Source organism: Medicago sativa, chromosome 8 (genome assembly GCF_051527215.1).
Source record: "Medicago sativa cultivar Bolivia chromosome 8, Bolivia_mono, whole genome shotgun sequence".
In the NCBI taxonomy this organism is placed as follows: domain Eukaryota; kingdom Viridiplantae; phylum Streptophyta; class Magnoliopsida; order Fabales; family Fabaceae; genus Medicago; species Medicago sativa.
The window spans coordinates 17,122,902-17,144,649 of record NC_140756.1 but is presented as its reverse complement, the minus strand read 5'-3'; the positions used below and the strand labels follow the sequence as shown (position 1 = coordinate 17,144,649).

The 21,748-nt window shown below is 32.3% G+C and overlaps 1 long non-coding RNA gene and 1 pseudogene across 1 annotated transcript; both read right to left on the bottom strand.

Moving 5' to 3' along the window:
* Positions 1–441: 441 nt before the first annotated feature.
* On the bottom strand, positions 442–2,928 carry LOC146897426 (uncharacterized). The gene is made up of 3 exons (XR_015022824.1): positions 2,762–2,928; positions 1,553–1,638; positions 442–664 (listed from the first exon to the last, which is right to left on the bottom strand). It is a non-coding gene; the product is annotated as an uncharacterized LOC146897426 (long non-coding RNA).
* Positions 2,929–9,564: 6,636 nt separating this feature from the next.
* On the bottom strand, positions 9,565–11,991 carry LOC146897425 (subtilisin-like protease SBT1.9 pseudogene; annotated as a pseudogene).
* Positions 11,992–21,748: the final 9,757 nt, after the last annotated feature.

Here is a 21,748-nt window from a genome sequence, read left to right as displayed (position 1 = left end):
ATGCTTTAGGTTCTAGCTACTACTCCTACTAAGATGCTAAAACAAATTTCTCCACATCAAGGAATAAACAACTACATAAGCATATCATACTTGGCCCAAAGCAAAACACAAAGCACAAAAGGACACCAAGCACTTATGTGTACTAAACCCGACTCTTGATCAGCTTAGGACACCCGACTCACAGCCCTTGAAGTAAATCTACTACCATGCTCTGATACCACAGTGTAACAGCCCGATTTTCAAAACAATAGTGCATTTTTTTTTCTTTTTAAAATAACTCAATGCCATGCACTAAAGGATTCAGGATCGTCTTTAATTTAAAATCAGAGTAAGTAAAACATTTTGAAAGCATTACCAACAATACAATCTGAATCAAATGTCACATTTTATAAAACAATATTAGGCAATGAGCTTTTAATATCAAATCATGCACTGCGAAAGTATAAATTAGTGTTCGAGTATTCATTTCCCATGGTAGTATCATTTACAGCGGTGCCCAAACAAAAGAAGTAAAAATACATAAACATAAGACACCACAAGTAAAACATCTAAGCTGATCCTTAACTCTGAACTGGGATGACATGGTACAAGATCCCACCAATGGCATCAAGCCGCCAAACTGCTACACCTCCAAAGCCTTTGCTATTCCCGCAAAGCACACTCCCTATTTGGATATGGGGCAAAGCCCGATCCACGGATTAATGTAAAGGGTCACGATCTAATAACAACATAATTACAAAAATACTGCATGCATATATACTAGCATGGTAAATGGCATCAACATAAACATTCCTCACACAAAATATAATGATGCACAATTAGCCTAGCAAATGCAGACTCTACATGTGTGATACAACCTCCACTGGCCTATCACATGCAAATGATTCCGGAATAATCCACTCTGCAGAGGGTAAGAAAATCATGATTCTCATAGATTTAAGGTGGGTTCCTTCACGGCAGTCCACACCCCGCGCGTCCGTGCGTCTCCACAGACTACCGCGTACTATAAGACCAGATTTAAGGTGGGTTCCTTCACGGCAGTCCACACCCCGCGCGTTCGTGCGTCTCCACGAACTACCGCGTCTTATAAGACCCAATCTCATAGATTTAAGGTGGGTTCCTTCACGGCAGTCCACACCCCGCGCGTTCGTGCGTCTCCACGAACTACCGCGTACTATAAGACCCGTGCGTCCAACGGACTAACACGTACCATGAAATGCATGAGCATATATTGTCCACTCAATATGTGCAACTGCAACTCTTATACATCATTCAACATATGTAGTATAAAAACATGCCTCAACTGGCAGTTCACATATTATCTTTCAATTCATATCAAACAACATTTCATGAATCAACATGCATTTCATATATTTATTCACAAATCATATGAAAGCAACGCACATCAACATATCATAATCAAGTTGATTGCAAACAAATCCCACACTGGGCAAACACATTCACTTAACATATCATATTCACAATACACACAATAGGACATACACCATCCAGACATTTAAGTAACTATGATGTTGAAGAAAGTGCCCCTTACCTGAGCAAAGCATTCCTTACAACGTACTGCTCTACACTCGTAAGCATCTACAACAGGAACGTCTCTAAACCCTCGAGCTAAGTATCCTAGCAGATACCATAACTTAGGTAAATATAGGTTCTAAAGATTTCTACCCATTCTAGGTGAAACCTTAGCAACGCTCGAAAATACGATCAACTTCAATATTTTCAAACACATAAATAAAATATTTTCCAACACCATATTCGTCTCAAAATCCTTGAAAATACTTTAAGTCTTATCATGACCATAAACTTGCCAAAAGTGAGTCCATGGAACTCCTTCCCATCAGAAACTTTTATTTCAAATACTCAATTATACAAAACATTTTGTTCTCAAGACAAAATCTCAAAATAACAGTGTTTCTAAAACACTTCAAAATACTTCGATGAGACTAATTTAAATTGCATTTTTCCTTAAAATCATCCAAGGAAATATTTTCTCAAATACTCTAAGTCTTCTGAGAGACCTTAAAGATTTCCAAACAATTTGACAAATACTTTTCATGTTCAGGTGAATCCCAAAATATTATCCGTTTTGAAACCTCTTTTCAAAACGACTCAAAAATAAGATAAAATGAATCTGACGAATTTTCGACAGAGTCTCCTTTGTGTTTACATCACCTACCAGAGCCTCTGGCTCAGTCAACCTAACACAAATTCACAGACAAAATATTTTCACCACTCAACAGTTCAAACATAAAAATTCGAACTCTGATAGTGTCAGCAGTCACTTCCGGCGTCAGCTCAGACACATTTTATTTTTCAGAAATTCACAATAAATTCATTCGTCGTCGGAACGTCGCGAACCATAGGTCCATTTCGACCGTTTCGACGATGCAAATCCATTGCTAAACTCATTTTCACAATTTAAAAGTTTTAAAATGACGAAAATACCCTTGCACGGTTCAGCCCTTTCGTCCGGACAACATTTTTCAAAAACTAATCGGTTGAATCAACTCATTTACTTGTCTATAGCATAAATATCAAATAAAATTTACATTTCAACACTTTTCCAAAAACACTAAAATTTTAAAATGATTCGATCTTAAATTTTCTTTAAGATCTATACTCATACAGACTTACCCACAAACATTAATACATAACATCATGCAAGAAAACCAAAACTCGACACTCTTACCCTTACAAACATCAAAACCGTGATTTAAAAGAGGAAAAAGGAGAGGAATACCTCATCAAATGATAGTGAATCACGCATAGGAAGGTAGGATTCGTCGCTAGCTTCGTTTTGATATCTCGTTTGCGCGATTCGGACAAGGAACAAAGAAGTTATGGCCAAAACAAGATGAAGATGGAGGAGGGGAGATGGCTTACGGGTTTGGAGATAAGAGAGAGAGAAAAATGTGATTTTGTGAGTTTTGGACCACAAACTTACTAAATATAGTAGGTGGAATGGTTCATAAATAAACCGGACCCGGTTCTCGTGGTCTAAGGCACACGTAACTGATAAAGTTCTATCCTAACTCTGATGAACTTCTAATCAGTCTCAAACATCTTAGAATTACTTTCTTACTCTAAAATCACTATTCATTCTCTAATATTTTCTTTTCGAAATTTTTCTCAACCAGCAGGTATGATATTGCTAAATTCCCAAAACGAATAGTAAATTCCCTGGATGAATATAATGACTCTCAAGGTCCATTAATATTTCATTTGCAGGCGAATTCATATTTGATTCTACCCGAATCCCCAAACTCGCAAAAATGCTCAACAAGATTAAGAAAACATATACTCATGCATTCCCCTTAACTCAAGTCACAAAAAAATATAATCATTCTTAACAAACATCATGAAAATCATACTCAATCACCCAGAATAGAAAAACAATATATGTGAGTCATTACTAGATCTCACATAACTAACTTGCTCTTCAAGTTTCCTTTCAAAATAATAGTTTTGGAATCAAAATAATTTTTCGACAAAATATCATTTATTAACAAAGAAAACATCAAAACAAAATACAAAGCCCTAAATTTAGTCGCAGCTAAATTATGGGTCTTACATGCACCATCTTAATTTGACTTATAATAGTTTACATTTTAGTGTATTGGGAGGATTTTTCAAGAAAATAAGGAGTTCTCACTGTATTGTGTGGCTTGCTTGTGTTGGGTGATTTGAAAGGAAAGAAATTACCGTTGTTTCGGGCAAAAGGATGAGTCAGTTTAGTTGCTCACTTGCTTGATAAAGTTAAGTTATTATCTTTTTTATGGTTGAAAACTAATAATCAAAGTTTAGTTTTTGATCTTCATCATTGGCGGGTTAATCTTTTAATGTTGGTGGGTTTAACCACTTAGCTGAGTTCATTTCATGGCTTTTGTAAAAATCTATTTGTACTTCAAGTTACTTCTTATGATGTGGAGAACCTTTTAGGTTGTATGTAATTTCATTTTGACTTGTTAAAAAATAAAATTTTAAAAAATAAAAAACATAAAATGCTTTACATAGTAAATGAATGACTTAGTTTGCTCCCTGTAAATATATAATTTATCAATTCACTCATTTTTATGGGTGTAAAATGTAAATTGGCATAACTACAAATTTGTGAAATACACCTTGCTTATTAAGACCACTAAATCTAAATGGGAGAGAATCAGCAAATCACATCAGGAAATTTTATCAAGTTACAAATACACCTTGCTTATTTGTGAGTATAAATATTTTTCAAATACAATCACTAAAAAAATTAGTCGGTTTAAATTAGCAAACGGAAACTTCAATTGTTACTAAAAAAGAAATGCTTAAATAGGTATCAGTAACTGTAAATATACGTCATTCGAGTTTTCATCATTGAAGTTACTAATCTTTCCGAACAACCACTGCAAATATTAACCATTTGAGTTTTCGTCTTAAGATCTAGCACAAATCATTGATACTCAATATATATGTGTGTGTGTGAGTGCCGTAAATTTATGGGTTACTGAATTCAATTCTTAATCATAAAAAATAAAATAAAAATTTAAGTTGTATGTGGGAGGGTCAGGTGTGTGAGTATGCGACTATAAGCCCCCAATATATATTTAGTCTAGAGGTTTGAAGATATGAAAATATCTTGGGGGTGCCTCCCATAGTTAAGGTTCTAATAACGAATAAGTGAAAAATCTGAGATTCAAACACCAACCTTTACATATATTATGGCATGTTCCTACCAACTAAATTAAACTCACGAGGACAGTTAAGGTCCTATTTAACTAAATCACATATTGTTTCTTCAAAAAAAAAAACTAAATCACATTATTATTTGTCATTTTTTTATCGTGATTAAGCAACAGATGCCGAACTAAAAAATTTATCATGTTTAATTGAAATATTTGTTTGTCTTATATTATTTGTTATTTTATCCATACATGCTTTTAGAGAAGAAGTGTGTTTTTGGAGTTGAAGCATGCAAACACAACCTTATTTGCCTAGTGTGCAAAACTGTGTTTCAGCTCAAGTTTAGGTTAAGATCTATGGACTTTCTCAAGAATATTGGCGCCCTAAGATCTTATTTGCAGCTGCTAGTATCCTATGGTTGATCGACAAGTCCTTTGAACAATTTGTGAGAGTTTTGGTGGATATGGATGTAAGTATGTAACAAAGATTATGAGATATAAAGTACTTGTCGAAAGAAAAGATTTTGCCTTTTTTGTAGAACTTGAGTATGAGAACCTGCCTGATTTTTGTGCTCACTGCAAAAAATTGGACATTATATGGAAATATGCAAGAACATTAACAAAGAGAATATGCAGGAAAAGGCTGGTACAACAAGATATCTCAACAAAGTACCAAGAATGGAATTTGTGCAGACAAGGGATGGAAGGAAGGAACATGGGAATTTTGCAGAGAACCCTATTATTGTTGAAAATATTGAGCCTATGGTTAATAAAGACAAACTCTCTGAGATAACCAATAAGCAGGCACCAATGGTACCAAAGCTTTTGAACCTCTACTACAGAAACAATCTGCACATTAACTTGATTAGACTCATTATCACATTAATTCAATATATGAAAAATGATGTGTCTTTGGTTTTCTGCACCCCCAATGTTATAAATAATTTAAATACCAAAATGAGTTTATTTTAATCCAACTAGGATTATGCAGGATAGAAATTTGTTTCTCTCTACCTACTCCTTGGACTAAAATACTAGAACAACTGTCTTAACTATCGAACGAGATTTAATCAAGGTATAATATAGTGGTGAGATTATAAAACCAAGTCTATGCTAAACAAAAAGTCCACCAGAAGTTAACTGTAAAACAATAATCTAAGTAGTCAATACTTGAAACAGAACTTACCACCAGCAAGGAAAATTCAATTATATATTGATAATGATGTTCAAATATTATAGAATGTACTCATGAGGATCACTTGTACAATCTTCTTACCTTTTGAAAAATCATTTTTTTTTTTGTATTTTAACTAAGGAGGTCAAAAAAATCCACCCTTAAATGCACTTATAAGCTTAGGTCGTAACAAAATTGCTATTAAAAGTTACTTCATAAATTAAATAGTTATAATTGTTACCAATATCATACTTATATCTAATCTTTGTTAACATTGCTAATGACTTTGCAAACCCTAAACCTAAATGGTTTTGGCTCCAAAACAAAGGAGGCCGTTGGATCTCATCATTTTGTTAAGCATGCATCTCATCCTTTGATCTAATCTGAGTCAAACTTTCAAATTTGATGTATATTTCCTATGCACTTATCCAAGTTTTGACTCATTATCCTCCAATTCCCAAATTGACTCCACACTTCCTCTTTCTCCTTCATTTGTAACGTTCTCTTCTCTCCTCTCCCATTATTCATTCTTTACGTTTTGGAATTCAGATTGCTTTTACTCAAAAAAATCTCTTCCCCTTTGAGTTGTTACATCTTCCACCTCACTCTCAGACATTCAAACAAGAATTCTCTCCGGTCTCTGTTCTCTCCGTCGCCGCAGCTCTCTCCTGTCGCCGCTCTCTCTCTCTCTCTCTCTCTCTCTCTCTCTCTCTCTCTCTCCGTCTCGAACATCAATTTTGTTTTATTCCTTTGTTGTTCAGGTTTGTGGATATTGAGTTGTTTTTCATCAATGAAATTGTGCTTCACAGATGTTATATAAATGCACATATTGGTAAAGGAGTTTATAGTCAATTGTGACAAACCTCCTTCCAAATAAATTTGTAATTTTCCATCCTATTTCGAACAAACGAAGCAAATAACAGTAGCGGCGTTCTTTTGTTTAATTTATATTGTTTAAAATTGCGGCAATGCAACGAAGCAAATTACAGTAGTGGCGTTCTTTTGTTTGCGGCAATGACAACACAATGTTAACGACCAAATTAATCTGTATTGTAACTGTAATTTTATCAGTGAGTTGCACACAAGGCTTTGCACAGTTTATCCTTCCAAATAAGTTTGTAATTTTGCATCCTATTTCGAACAAACGAAGCAAATTACAGTAGCGGCGTTCTTTTGTTTAATTTATATTGTTTAAAATTGCGGCAATGAAACGAAGCAAATTATAGTAGCGGCGTTCTTTTGTTTAATTTATATTGTTTGCGGCAATGATAACACAGTGTTAAGGACCAAATTACTCTGCATCAGCATTTTGTTGTTTGCACTCATTTTATCATGAAAATTGCGGCGTTGCCGCAATTTAGATCGCTATTTATGTTGCTATTACTATAACCCTTTATAGTTAATATATAATGTTATCAATATCATATGCATCAGAAAAGGATTAATAACAACTGATATATCGCCGTTATTGTTGTTTGCACTTATTTTATGAAATAGCAGTATAATGCAATGCATCATATGAGGATGATGGTGAACATCTCTATTCATAATAACTTTGAAACATCAGTCCTATTGGTGTTATCCTTGAGATATGGAATTAAATGAGTACCAATTAATGCACATTGGCTAATGCTAAATGGTTTCACGTTGTATGCTTTCCCGTGTTATTATAAACGTTTGCATTGCCTTGGTTTGGACGTGTCTGTCAGCTTACTGTCATATCATTAATTGACATTTTCTGTTACCTAAGCAGCACTAATTTGTATTAATGCAGTTATTCCTCAGTTTACATACCCCTTTAATGCTCAGATTTTCAAAATTGTTGTATGATTCTATCTGCTTTAAAACCGAAAGTGTGTTCCAATTCTCAGTCAACCCACATCAAAACTGCTCTGATGGATTATGGATTATGACGTTACAGAGAATACTCACAAGGCTTTGCACAGTTTATCCGGAAAGTCTAAACGTAATGCAAAACTCAATTTTTGTGAGTTGCACACTATGGCATGCATACTGTCTATTCAAGCAGACATTGAATTTTATCAGTTAGATTGTAGCTTAGGTTTGTCATTTAAATTGTTAGCAGAAATTTTCTTTATGTTATTTATTTAGCAGAATCTGTTAGAAAGATTAAAGGATTTTTTTAGTTTCTTTTGTATTATTCAATGTGTATAGTAGCATAGGGAAAAAACAGAAAATGATTTCTCAACCGAACTTGACGTCTTTCAAGAACATCATCTTTTTAATTTGTTTTGTAGGTTTCTTTTGGTTGCTGCTTGGTGTTGAGTGTAAAAGAGAAGAAATTATTAAAGAGCAGTTGAATCTGAATCAGGTTTATTAAATGACCATCTTCAACCTCAAATTTTTAAAATAGGGTGAAATTTCATTCAAATTTAGTTGGCGCCTTTTTTCTTGAGTATTGAAATCTTGATGAGATAGCTAGGTAAAGTTAGTCCAAGAAAAAAATGCCGCTCAAGTTATAGATTTTCTTTAAATTATAGGTTCTCTTGGTTTTCAAATTCACTGTCTCATTCCTCTCTATTTATATCTATCTCTATATAGAGACGTGTTTGGTGATTTTTCTGCAGTTGTGTTGAATTTAGATGCCGATTGTAAAAGATGATGCTTCTATATTATTCTTGGAATGATAGTAAACATTTATATCGTACTGAATTCTGTTTGGTGATTTTACAAATATATTAGTAAGACAACAATAAGGTTGTCTTTCCCGTCCTTTTCTTCTTATTCTTGGAATGATAGTAAACATTGCATCCTATATTATTTTCTCTTCGATTTAAATTTGTACATATGATATATTGACGATAGACGAATGATGATATATGGAAATGTTTAATGGAAGTTTTGCGTTTAACTATTTTATTCTTATCAGCTTTTATTGAATTAATCCATAATCTTATATTTCATTTCCTGTAATGTATTTGTTTTAGATATTGATTTTTCACAAGTTCCATTAGACTGTTGATCTTTTGTTATAAAAGAATAAGCCAATAGTCTCTTTATGCATTTCTACACCAATAGTGTACTCATTTATATCGTACTGAATTCTATTATAGCATAAAGAAGAAAACTCAAGTGGTTTTTGTTTAATGCAGGCATTGTAGCCATAGTTCAGCCTCTCTACTATTGCCGCAAAAGGAATGACCAAGAATATCTAAAACAATAAAAGGAAGAAACTCATCTTAAGGATTTTTGTTTTCAATATCCTCTCTTATGTGTGCCTGACTTATTGATTTTGCCATCTCAAATGACACTCTATTGTTGCTATAAATTGAAGAATGGGATGGTTACAATAGAGGTTCCATTATCATTACATATTGAAAAATTGAATGAGAGTAATTGGCATGAGAAAATAAATTTATTGTAAAAATTTGACTTGACCCTTTGTGAATTTTGGGAAAAGATTTATTTTTGTATTAATAACAAGATTCATAAATTGACAAAAAAGTAATTGTTTAACACTTATAAATAGAACCATAAAAATAGAGCGAGAAAGATTAATCGTTAAAAAATATTAGCTTTTAAATGTTTTCTTATCTATGTAATGGATCATACATATATTAGCTTCTTCATTGTTTATGACCCGGGCGGTAGCACGGGTAAAAGTTCTAGTTTTTATAACATTTCAAATTTCAAATGTTAAACAAAAATAAAAAGCATGTCAAATTTAAGTGATGATGGTTATATGTATCATTGCAATAGCAAATTATAATAAGTACTATTTTTTTTTTTATTCAAGTTGTATTATTATATTGATTTTGATTTAATAAATTGATCTACAAATTGATATTGGGGCTTGTTGTCACGATAGGGCTCCTCACCACATGCTTCCCATCCTGCCAAGTGAGATATCCAAAAGAAACTTCATTCTTTTGTGTCGTTCTTGCATCTTCAATCCTCAACTTATAGCTTAGCTTCTCGTTTTTCTTATTGAACACCAACTTATTTGGGATAACTTTAACATGGAACCCTTCGATTGGAGTAATGTGAGCAACATAAATGGATTTTCCCTCACCAACATTGGTAACTGTTCTATGAAATTCTTGGATGGTCCTTGAAGAAGAATTTGCAGCATTGAAGAAAGCAATAAAAGAAGGGTAATTGAGATCCAACGAAGGTTTAGAACAATCATTGGTAGAAGATCTTGTAATGATAGTGATGTTTTTCTGTGTGAAGTTGAGTGCACAAAGAAGATTAACATAATCTTGTACGCCAACATCATAAACAAGTCCAGGGTCAAGTGCTCTGTTGGGGTTGATATGACCAGCTCCTTGTGCAAAAGGTGTTGCTACGCTGTTACCTTTTCCAATATCTTTTATGAGTTCCTTAGTATTATCAAATATGTCTGATGTTGTCATCATTGCTGACCTAATAGCTGCAGGGCTCCAATCAACATGTGCACCTTTCAAAAGTGCTCCTACACCGGCAACATGAGGACATGACATAGATGTTCCAGTTAAAAGATTGAACTTGTTGAAGACTTTACGTGACCCAAATTCAAACACAGGAATATTTGTAGGCCATGCAGCTAAGATTGATGTGCCAGGACCTGTAATGTCAGGTTTCAAAACATTTCGGCAACTATCTGAAGGACCTCTTGAACTATAAAAATCCACACTAGGAGCTGGTTTAGCACCAAAAGATGTTATCTTGAAAGACATTTTTTCTATTGAACTGGAGTTAGAGTTACTTTGTATATAATCTTTGACAATTTCTCCATTGGTTTGGTTAATAATGATGTATGGAAGCGGGTACCCTAAAAGGTGTGATAGATTATTTTGTGAGGTGTTTGATATTAAAACAGCTCCTACAACTTTTACTGTAAGCAAATTATAAAATTGATCAAGAAGAATTCCATTATTGTCTTCACAGACTACAATCTTGCTCTTCACTTTGATTAGTTGTGTAATATTGTCACACTTACCCATGAAAACAATTGGAATATTACTAGCAGAGAAGTTTCCTAGATAAAAAGATAAGCCAGAGAGTGAAACTCCATTACCAAGTGTAAGATTCCCATGAAATTCACGATCCAAAGTACTTGCAGCAACTGTTATCACCCATGGTATTCCATTGTGAAGAGTTTTAAAGGAAGGTCCATTATTACCTGCTGAAGTAGACACAACGATACCCCTTTCCATAGCTGAAAAAGTGGAAATTGCGACTGGATCTTCATACAAAGATACATTGTTCATACCTAGTGATATTGAAAGAACATCAACACCGTCCGATATTGCGGCATCAATTGCGGCTATTATATCAGATGACACTGCATCTCCATCTTGGCCCCACACAGTCTTGTACATAGCTACTCTAGACAATGTAGCTATTCCTCTTGCCGTTCCGTTTGCATAACCAAAGAATGATGCACCATCAACTTGATTCCCAGCTGCTGTTGTTGAAGTGTGTGTCCCATGACCATTTGTGTCACGTGTGGAGTTCAAAATTGTGTTAGTAAGATTTGGATATTTTGCCAAAAACCCTTTGTTGAAGAATCTAGCTCCAATGAGTTTCTTGTTGCAAAAAGATGAATTGTTGGTATTTTCAAATTGACATAATTGCCCTTTCCATTTTGAAGGAATTTGAGGCATACCATTATCTTTGAAACTTTCACTTTCTGGCCAAACACCACTATCAATCACACCAACAATGACATCTTTGCCATAATCAGAAGCTGGCCATGCCCCTTCGTATGAATTAAGGCCAAGGAATTGTGGTGAGCGTGTTGTGTCAAGCTTCAAGGGTAAATCAGGTGTTGAAGAAATGTACCCTGGGGAGGTTTTGAGAGCTTCATGCTCTTCAGGTGATAGATTAGCACTAAAACCATTTATAACATTGTTGTATGTATAAATGATCTTAGAAAATGTAGGTTTATTGAGATTGTTGGTAGTAACTTGAGAGAGAGTGGATTCATACCAACTATTTTCGTTTGAAAATACTTTTGGCATAGCTGATAAATCCATGTGAATGATATAATTATCCGAGTGAACCAATGTTAAAATTAAGTGAATGCTTGTAATATAAGAGAACAACAAATAGACACAAATATTGGAAGCCATCATTGAAATGTGTTTCAATGTGGATGACTATCAAAACAATGTGTGTCGGGTTATGATATTTTTATGAGTACCACAATATTTTTTTTTGAAAGAATAAGAGTACCACACAATATTAATGGTGTCAAAATATGTATTTAAGTATTTTTTTTACAAAGTATAATTAAGTTATTCCGTAGTCAACAATTTGGAATGCATATATTGACATCTTTGGAAAATATAGATTTATACCAAAACTGAAAATTCAACACCATTATTGTTTTTTCCCTAAAAATTTATACCAAAACTGAAAATTCAACACCATAATTGTTTTTTCCCTAAAAAAAAAAAAAAACACCATAATTGTTTTTGAAGGGAATTCAACACCATAATGGTGAGCTGTCGTTTATATAAAAAAAATAAAAAAAATTAAGGCGTCTTTTATATAATAATATTAATCTAGACTAGATATAGACTATAATACATGATTACGAAGCTGTTAAGTATAAAAAGTAAGTAATAGCCCTAAAAAGAAAGTAATAAATAAAAATAAAAATATTGGACCACATACTATGACTATTTTTTTAGGTAAATTCTAATATGCATGACTTTAAATAATTGGATGATGAATAAGAGTTATCAATCAAAGAGATGTTAAAGGCGCTTTTGTGTTGGCAAAGACATGAGTTTTTCATATATGCAGATAATAATTGTAAGAATAAAATGTTCATTAGTTTGTAAAAAAAAAAAAAATGTTCATTAGGTTTCCTCTTCGTAAAGATTTGTTTTTTAATTATTATGAAATATCTTTATACAATAATACAAATAAAGAGTAAATACATGATTATAAATTTAAAACATTGATTTTTCTTTTAAGATTCTCAGCAATATATTCGTTATTATCATAAAAAGTACTTAAAATAATATTATATCTTTCCTTTTTTTTAAAGATTATTATATCTTTCCTTGACAAGTATTGAATGCGTACATTTTAGGAAAGTTTAATTAATACCTTTTAGTTTTTGGGCATCATTTTATTTTGGGGAAAAACTTCAATGATAAATTTAACTTTTTTGAAAAGCTAATTTGATTTTCAAATCCTAAAAATTATTGTTTAATATTTTAGTTTTATTATTAATTAACACTAACATTTATAATGTGATGTTTTTTTGACAGATTTATAATGTAATGTATATTCGTCATTATCATAAAAGTACTTAAAATAATATTATATCTTTCCTTTTTTTTTTTAAAGAATATTATATCTTTCCTTCACAAGTATGAATGCGTACATTTTAGGAATGTTTAATTAATACCTTTTAAGTATTTAGTTTTTTGGCATCATTTTATTTTGGGGAAAAACTTCAATGATAAATTTAATTTTTATGAAAAGCTAATTTGATTTTCTAATCCTAAAAATTATTGTTTAATATTTTAGTTTTATTAATAATTAACATTAACATTTATAATGTGATGTATATTCGTCATTATCATAAAAGTACTTAAAATAATATTATATCTTTCCTTTTTTTTAAAGAATGTTATATCTTTCCTTGACAAGTATGAACGCGTACATTTTAGGAAAGTTTAATTAATACCTTTTAAGTATTTAGTTTTATGGCATCCTTTTATTTTGGGGAAAAACTTCAATGATAAATTTAACTTTTATGAAAAGCTAATTTGATTTTCAAATTCTAAAAATTATAGTTTAATATTTTAGTTTTATTAATAATTAACATTAACATTTATAATGTGACTAGTGTGTTAACCCGTGCAATGCACGGGTGATAGACCATTATTTTTCAATCTCAACTTGTTTTATTTTTTTTATTTGTTGATGAAAATTATTTATCCCGTGAATTTTTAAATATGTCTGTATCTTTTTTGCCGCAATGATGACAAATATGTGTCTCATATTATATTTATGTTTATTAATGTTAAATATATGTCTCGTGTCTTTATGCATAAAAGAAAAATATATTTATGGGTTTTAGATCATCGTCGGTGAAGCGTCGCCCCGACTGTCCTCTCACAGTCTTGGTGTGAGTTGATTCTGTTGTGGTCACTGGTTTCATTTAACGTCGTCGTTGTCTTTGTACTGCTCTGACATCGACGCGATTATGAGTTAGTTTTTTGAGGTGGATTATGTCAGATCATGAGTTTTTTGATCTGGTTTTTGCTATGTTTTTTTCGTTTATGTTTTTGATATTTGTTTTTGTTTTGTTTCGTGGAGATGAAGATGGGTGGTGGCTTTGTTCTGCCTCTGTGATTTGGTCTGAAAATCTTGAATCTGGTTTTTTTGATTGAAAATCTAGGTTATTTAGTTCTAGCATTGTTTTGTTGGATGCATATCTTGATTCAACATGACTTGTTTTATATTGATGTTGCTTCAAAGGGCTAGGTGCGTAGATGCTCCGTATTGACGGTAGTAGTCGTTCATCATACTTAAAAGATTTTATCCTCTATGGTTGCTTCTTGCGTCGTTGGTGAACTGTGATAGATTTCTATTGTTTGTTCATCCCTCGATCTGGACTTCGGCTAAAGTTTCAAGACCACTGTGAATCTGTGGATTCGGTTCGTAATTGGTTGTTTTGGCTCGAAAGAGGGTTTATGGCTTACTAATACTTAGAAGCTAGGGAGTTGTTGGAACTTGAGTCCTTTCTATGTTGACAGACGATCCATACGCCTATTTAAATGCTTAAAAAATTCCCACTGCGTTTATTTGCAATTTGGTTCCGCACCCCTACGTGCGTTCGTGGATTGTTTGTGGTAGTGGTTGTTTAGGATATTCTCTTTTATTACCATTTTTGTACTGAATTGTTGGGTTTTGTTTTTGTGGTTTATTGGGTCATGTCCTTGCTCCTTAGTCTTGTACTTCCTTCTCTTTTTAATTTAATTTTTACTTTGATTATAAAAATGAAAAATATTTTCCTTCAAAAAAAATGAAAAATATTTGACTCATAATTTTTTATGTATCAATAATAAATATTTGTCATATGTTTTTTTTTACGAAAACTTCATTAAAAATTTTGATAAATACTTGTCCCGTACTTTTTTATGTATGAGTTATAAATATTTTCTTGTGTTTTTTAATATTTGTCTAGTGTTTTCTTAATATTTATCAATTAATTCATATAGAAAGTAACTCATGCGCATAGAGGTTAGCTAACATTTGTTTAGTCCTTTATTTTTTTGTTTGTTCACTTCTCTTCCTAATAGCATTAACCTAGATTACATAAGAAATAAGTTAGGCTTGCATAACTTTGGATTATGTCTTTTTGAAAATGTGTTGATCTTTTTTTTTTGGTGGTGTTACAAAGTAACAAAGCAAAAGAAAAAAACTAAAGAAAATGTGTTACAAAGAAAATGTGTTGATCTAGTTTCCCTTTTCTTTCTTCGTATTTCTATTTTTTTCCTTAATGAATTTGGGTAATGCTTCTAGCATCACTTTTTTTTAGGGAACATCTAGCATCACCTTTGTTTCATAAAAATAATAATATTTACCAATAACAAATATTTTTTCCATGTTATTTTTTTTAGGATTCAGTGATTAATAGTTGTGCCGTATTTTTTTAGGATTCCCGTGTTATTTTATTTATATTTGTAATAAAAAAAATATGTTATTTTTTTAGGATTCAGTGATTAATAGTTGTGCCGTATTTTTTTAGGATTCCCATGTTATTTCATTTATATTTGTAATAAAATAATTATTTGTATGGTTTGTACAACATAATGACATGTGTCATTGATTTAAATAGATGAAAGAAGAATGTCATGTTGATTATTTATTTAAACTATGCTCGAATGTATATATAGGAGATAGGAGATAGGAGATTTGAATTCATGAAATAGCGTCATATATGCCTAAATACACTAATCAACACTCTTTCTCTCCACAATTATAAGAGTAGCATAATTTTTAATATTTTTTTAATAACTCATATATCGACTCAAGATTATATTATTAAATAACATATGCATATCCCCGTGAGCTTAGCTCAGTTGGTAAGGACAATGCATAATATATGCAAGGTCTGGGGTTCAAACCTTGGACACAACCAAAAAATAACATATGTATTAGTGTACATCCTACTAAAGTATTAGTGTACATCCTACTAAAAACAGATGTAGTGTAAAGTATTAGTGTACAACCTACTAAAAACAGATGTAGTGTACTATTGAATTGTCTTGTAATAAATTATTTACGTTTGAAATTTGTTTTTTTTAAGGGTAAGATGAAAACAAAAAAAAATCTACACTCATTTATAATATCGTGGGGAAGGTAAATAAAGTCTGATAGCTTGTTCTTTTGTTCCAACCAGTAAATAATTTTACACTCGAGTCAAATACTTTTTTTTAAGATTTGTCAAATAATTTGTTATATAAATAAAAGATATGTCCCGTGATTTTATAATATTTATTAGTAATAAGTTATTAACTTGTCCAACGTTTTTTATTGACAAAACTTGTCCAAAGTTTTTTGGCGAGGGATAATTGTTTTTCCTGTATTTTTAATATATTAAGAACTATGCTGTTTTTTTAAATATTTATCAACAAAAAATAGTCATCTCTTGTTTTTTTACGTTTGCTTTCAATTCAAATGGATACATGTGTAAAATAATTTTATACCGTCAATGTAAAGTGATTAAACTCGTTTTCATATTTATTTTTTATGTAATTGATAAATCAAAGAAAGGTAATTAGTTTATCTTTATATTTAACTGTTAGTAGAATATTAACATATTTTGTTTTTGACTTTTTGGATGCCATAAATGATAATTAATATTGAGCAAATGCTATAAATAAAATTGTTTATGTTTATATTCCTTGTAGTGCCACTTGGACATTTTCTATATGTATTTGAGCTTAGCATGCCATGTGTAATTCTCATTTCAACCATCCTCAAATGTATGTTAGAGAGAAGAGAGATGATTGCGGTTCACAAATATTGAACTTGTGTTCCGTTAAGAGAGGATAACCTATCTTATTATGTGTCTTATAAGTTCTCCGTGGGTGGAAACTTCCTTCTAATATCATGGAAAATCAAATAATTGATATTATATTATATGAGGCAGGATCCGTTGACGTACATACCAAATCTCAACGATTAAATCTAATTAATCCAATAGTGATCAAATTAAAAGAAATGAAAAGTGAGGCACATGCAATTCCCTCTCCTACTCCCTTCTCTTCTCAAAAGCGTTTCCCAATTTTCCAGAAAACTTTTTCCAAATTGTTTCTTCTCCCATGATCATCGATTGTATTCTTCCTTGAAGTCCTCTTTATCCAAAGTATCGTTTATGATCTTGCATTAGACCCATCAGGCTTTAGATTTTGATGCATATATTGGAGTAAATTAATTCATTTTTGCTTTATTCATTTACCAGGTTTGTTGACCTATTAATCAATGAGTCGAATAAGACAAATCAAGTGAAAATTCGTGAGACTCAATAATACTTCATCTTAATTAGATCAATCTTATGAATCCTATTGCAATTTGTATAGATCTGTTCTTTGATCAATTAGGGCCAATCTTCCTAGAAATACTAATTCATACAATAAACAACAACGAAAAAAAAAAGTAACAATGATTCATGAAAAAAATCATTACTTACACCTGGTGTCATCCTGCCTATATCTGACACCAGGTATAAGTCTAAAGACTTGCACCAAATCTCAACCGTTAAATCTAATTAATCTAATTGTTCAGATTATAGATGCTAAAAATACTATGAGACACTTTCCAATGTTTCCTCTTCCTTGAGCAACCCTTGCGTCCCACCAAATTCCAATTGACAAAACAAACAAATAATTTCCGATCCCAAACATTGAAATCCTTTCAAATTAAATGAATATTTCATATTAAAATAAAGGGATACATGAGGACAAATACAAAATACTATTGGCCTTCTATAACTATTGGACCATAGCCAAAATAAGAATCACTACGGTCTTGGTGGCTCACTCTCTATAAACAAGAAGAGGAGCACGCATTCCCCATATATGTAAAATCCTAATAGTGACACATGAATATACTTAAAGTATTTAAGTATGTGTTTAATTTTAAATTAATGGATTAATCAATATTCGTCGTTGGGATTGTTCCGGTGAGAGGTTTAAATTTTCGAATAGCCCCTCTTAAATTACCACCAGATCGATCCTTGCCCTAGTTTGGATACGGTTTTCTCAATGATTCTTCAGCAAGAACGTCAATTGCATGTTGGTGTTATGAATACTCCCACTGCTCTCTGAATTCCATTACAAGGCAATGACAAGGCTCCTTTCAAATTCAACTCCACCAAACAAACAAGGTCATGCTCGTTTATGCGCTCGTTGCAATCGAACAAATCACACCATTGAAACATGCTATGGATTTCCTTCTGGATGGAAATCCAAGAATTCGGCGTGTAATGTTGCAAACTGCTAATCATCAACCTGAGTGTGATTCCAACATTCCAAGCGTTCTTTTTAGCCTAAACAAGGATCAAATTCAAAGTTTGTTTGCCTTGTTGCCATCTGCTACACCTGATGTCAATTCTACGAGCACTTCAAATATGGTTAGTGCTTCAAACATTGTTAGCTCTCATCACATTTATGCTTAGTCTAGTGCAAGAGATTATTTTCATGTATCCCTTTATCATCCAATGAGGTGCTACAAATCATTTTCTTGTTCTTTGAATCTTTTGGCATCTTATCAAGCCATTAAGCCAATTCCTGTTGCATAACCTAATGGAAAATCGGCATCTTCTTTGTTTAGAGGCACTCTTGTGTTGATTGATTCTTTAATTCTATATGATGTTCTTTTTGTTGAACATTTTTCAGTAAACATTATATCAAATATCAAATTCACCAAAAGTCTTGATTTTCGAGCCACTTTCACTCATAATCTCTAGTTTTTGCAGCATCTATATGGGTAGAAGATGATTGGCAGTGCTAGATCAAAAATTTACATATATATTGGCACTGCTAGTTCCCTGCGTACAAGTTCGTAAATATTTCTTGACCATTATAGATGAGCAATCAAAATTTACATGGTTGAAACTGATGAAATCAAAGTTTGAAAGTAGGAAACACATTGTTAATTTAGTGTCTTTCTTTTAAACACAATTTAACAATAAAATCAAAATTATTAGAGGTGATAATGGTGTTGAGTTTTCCATGTCTTCGTTCTACGAATCAAAAGGAATTTTACATTAAAAATCTTGAATCGAGACTCCTAAATAAAATGGAGTTGTTAAGAGAAAGTCTTTGATGTTTCAATCACATCTAGGTCATATACAACCAACACATTCCTAACATTACAAGGTCTTTGATGTTTCAATCGCATTTCCCTCTTTCCTTTTAGTCTTTTTAAGTTGCACATGTTGTCGATATACTCAGCATGTTGCCATCCAAAACTTGAGAATCTAAATCAACTCACTTTTTTCTTTATAATACCAATCTTGAATCTTGATTTCCAATCCCTAGGAGTGTTTGCGTGTCTCTTGTTTTGTATCCACGATTCAATCTCATAGAACCAAATTCCTCTAAATCGAAAAACGCATTTACCTTGGTCACACATTTGGCATCAAAGCTTATCTCTTATATGACTTCCACACAAGAGAACTATTGGTCTCAAGACATGTTGTCTTCTCTAAGACCATTTTTCCATTTCATATTGCCTCTCCTCAGAGTCAGTTTCTGGAGACTCGGGTTCAATCCCTATGTCTACTTCAGAGATCGTTTCTATTTCTGATTCTACTATTTTTGTTTCTGCTCCTATTAATTCAAGTGTTACTAGAATTTCTACCACCACCTCTTTGAAGGATTATCAATATATACTACATACTCTTAGTACTACATATTCATATTCAGGTACACTCTTTCTCATTTATCAATTTACTTCATTACATCATTTATCAACACCAAATGCAACATAGTTGCTATATATCCTTGTCCATTGTTTCTGAACCTCATTCATATGCCCAAGTTGTGAAATATCCTTGTTTGGAAAGTAGCGACGGACATATAAATTGAAGCTTTATGAACAATAACACATGGATCCTCACTGAACTAACTTCTGATAAGAAACCTATTGGTTGCAAGGGGGTTTATAATATCAAAAGGAAACAGATGGTATCATTGAAAGATTTAAGGCTAGGTTGGTTTCAAAGTTTACACTTAACTTAAGGTGTGGATAATAGTGAAATGTTTTCACCTATTGTAAAGCTCACTACTTCCCTATTAGTGTTTGCGTTAGCTGCGATGAAACATTGGCATTTACATAAATTAGACATTAATAATGTTTTTTTTACATAATTTGATAGAAAATGTTTACATGAAAGTTCCTCATGGGTTTTCCACAACTAAGTCTGGTTAATTTGCAAGTTGCAAAAATCTCTAAATGGATTAAAAGTAGCAAGTAGGCAATGTAATACCAAGCTTACTTCTGTCCTAATTTCTTTGGATTTCCATCAATCTTCTGATTATTCCCTGCTTGTGATGAGTCAGAATTCTCATATTAACATTCTCTTCATTTATGTTGATGATGTGGTTTGTTAATGTTGTCAAGAATTTTTCGGACCAGTCGTTTAAGATCAATGTACTCGGATAACTTAAATTCTTTCTTGGATTGGAGGTTCTAGATCCAAGTTTGGAGTTTTTCTATCTCAACGCAAATATGCCTTGGAATTAAACGCAAATACTGGATTGTTAGGCAGTAAGCCTATTTCGTTTCCCATGGCTCGTGTATAATACAGCATAAGCAGCTTATGAAATTGTGATAAGCTATTTTTATTGATTTAGCCAAACGCATTTAATAAGGCTTATCTTAGTAGATAAGCCTACATAAGCTCAAAATAAACAATACATTCACACATGAATACAAATCTGCACATTCTGAAATACATCAAAGGTTGTCTATGGAAAGGTCTTTTTTTTCTCTTCATCTAGTGACTTCAACTTTCAAGGTTTCAGTAGTTTAGATTTGGAAGCATGCCATAAAACAAGGAAATCTATTACTGACAATATATCCACCGAAATAAGTTAAGCAATAGAGAAAGCTGCATTATGCATAGTAAATAAGAGCTGAGCATTGACTAAAACCTTTAAATCTCTAGTTTCATCAATTTCATTTGTACTGTCTCTATTTTTAACTTGTAATTCAAATTTTTCAATTAGTGGCAAATGATATGACCCATTAAATATTGATACTAAAACAATATACACATTAACTTGGTTAGTCTCTTCATCACTCATCACATAGTGAAGGTATAGTATAACAATGATGACAGAAAACCAATTTTAGACAAAATAAAAGTTCTAATTAGTCAATACCTTAAACAGAATTCACCAGTAAGCAAATTCAATCATATACTAATCAAGGTTTTAAATACAGGAACGTTACCATGATATCGGCCGTTACAAAACGGTATAGGCCATCACCGTTACCGTTATTTGCCGTTTTAACGCTAAGAAGAAAAATCACACTGAAACGCCGTTACGTAACGCCGTTACAGCCTCGAGACACCGTTACGACCGCAAAACTCGCCGTTACAGCCGCGAAACCCACCGTTACAACATCGAAACATAGTTACGGATGCAAAAACTTCATCTGTTTCTTTTCTTTAGCTTCATTATTCAATTTTCATTGCCTCCTCTTCAATCTTCATGGCCTCCTCTAACTAATTTCACTCTCACTCTTAATTTGGGTGTTGTTCTGTAAATTTGTATCAGAGATGAGATGAGATTTTAGAGGGAAAAAATGGGACTTTAAGTTGAGTTGATTGTGTCTTTGTGTGGAATCTGTGTATGAGAGTTTGGACCTTACAGATAAAATATTCATTTTGTGTCAATATGTG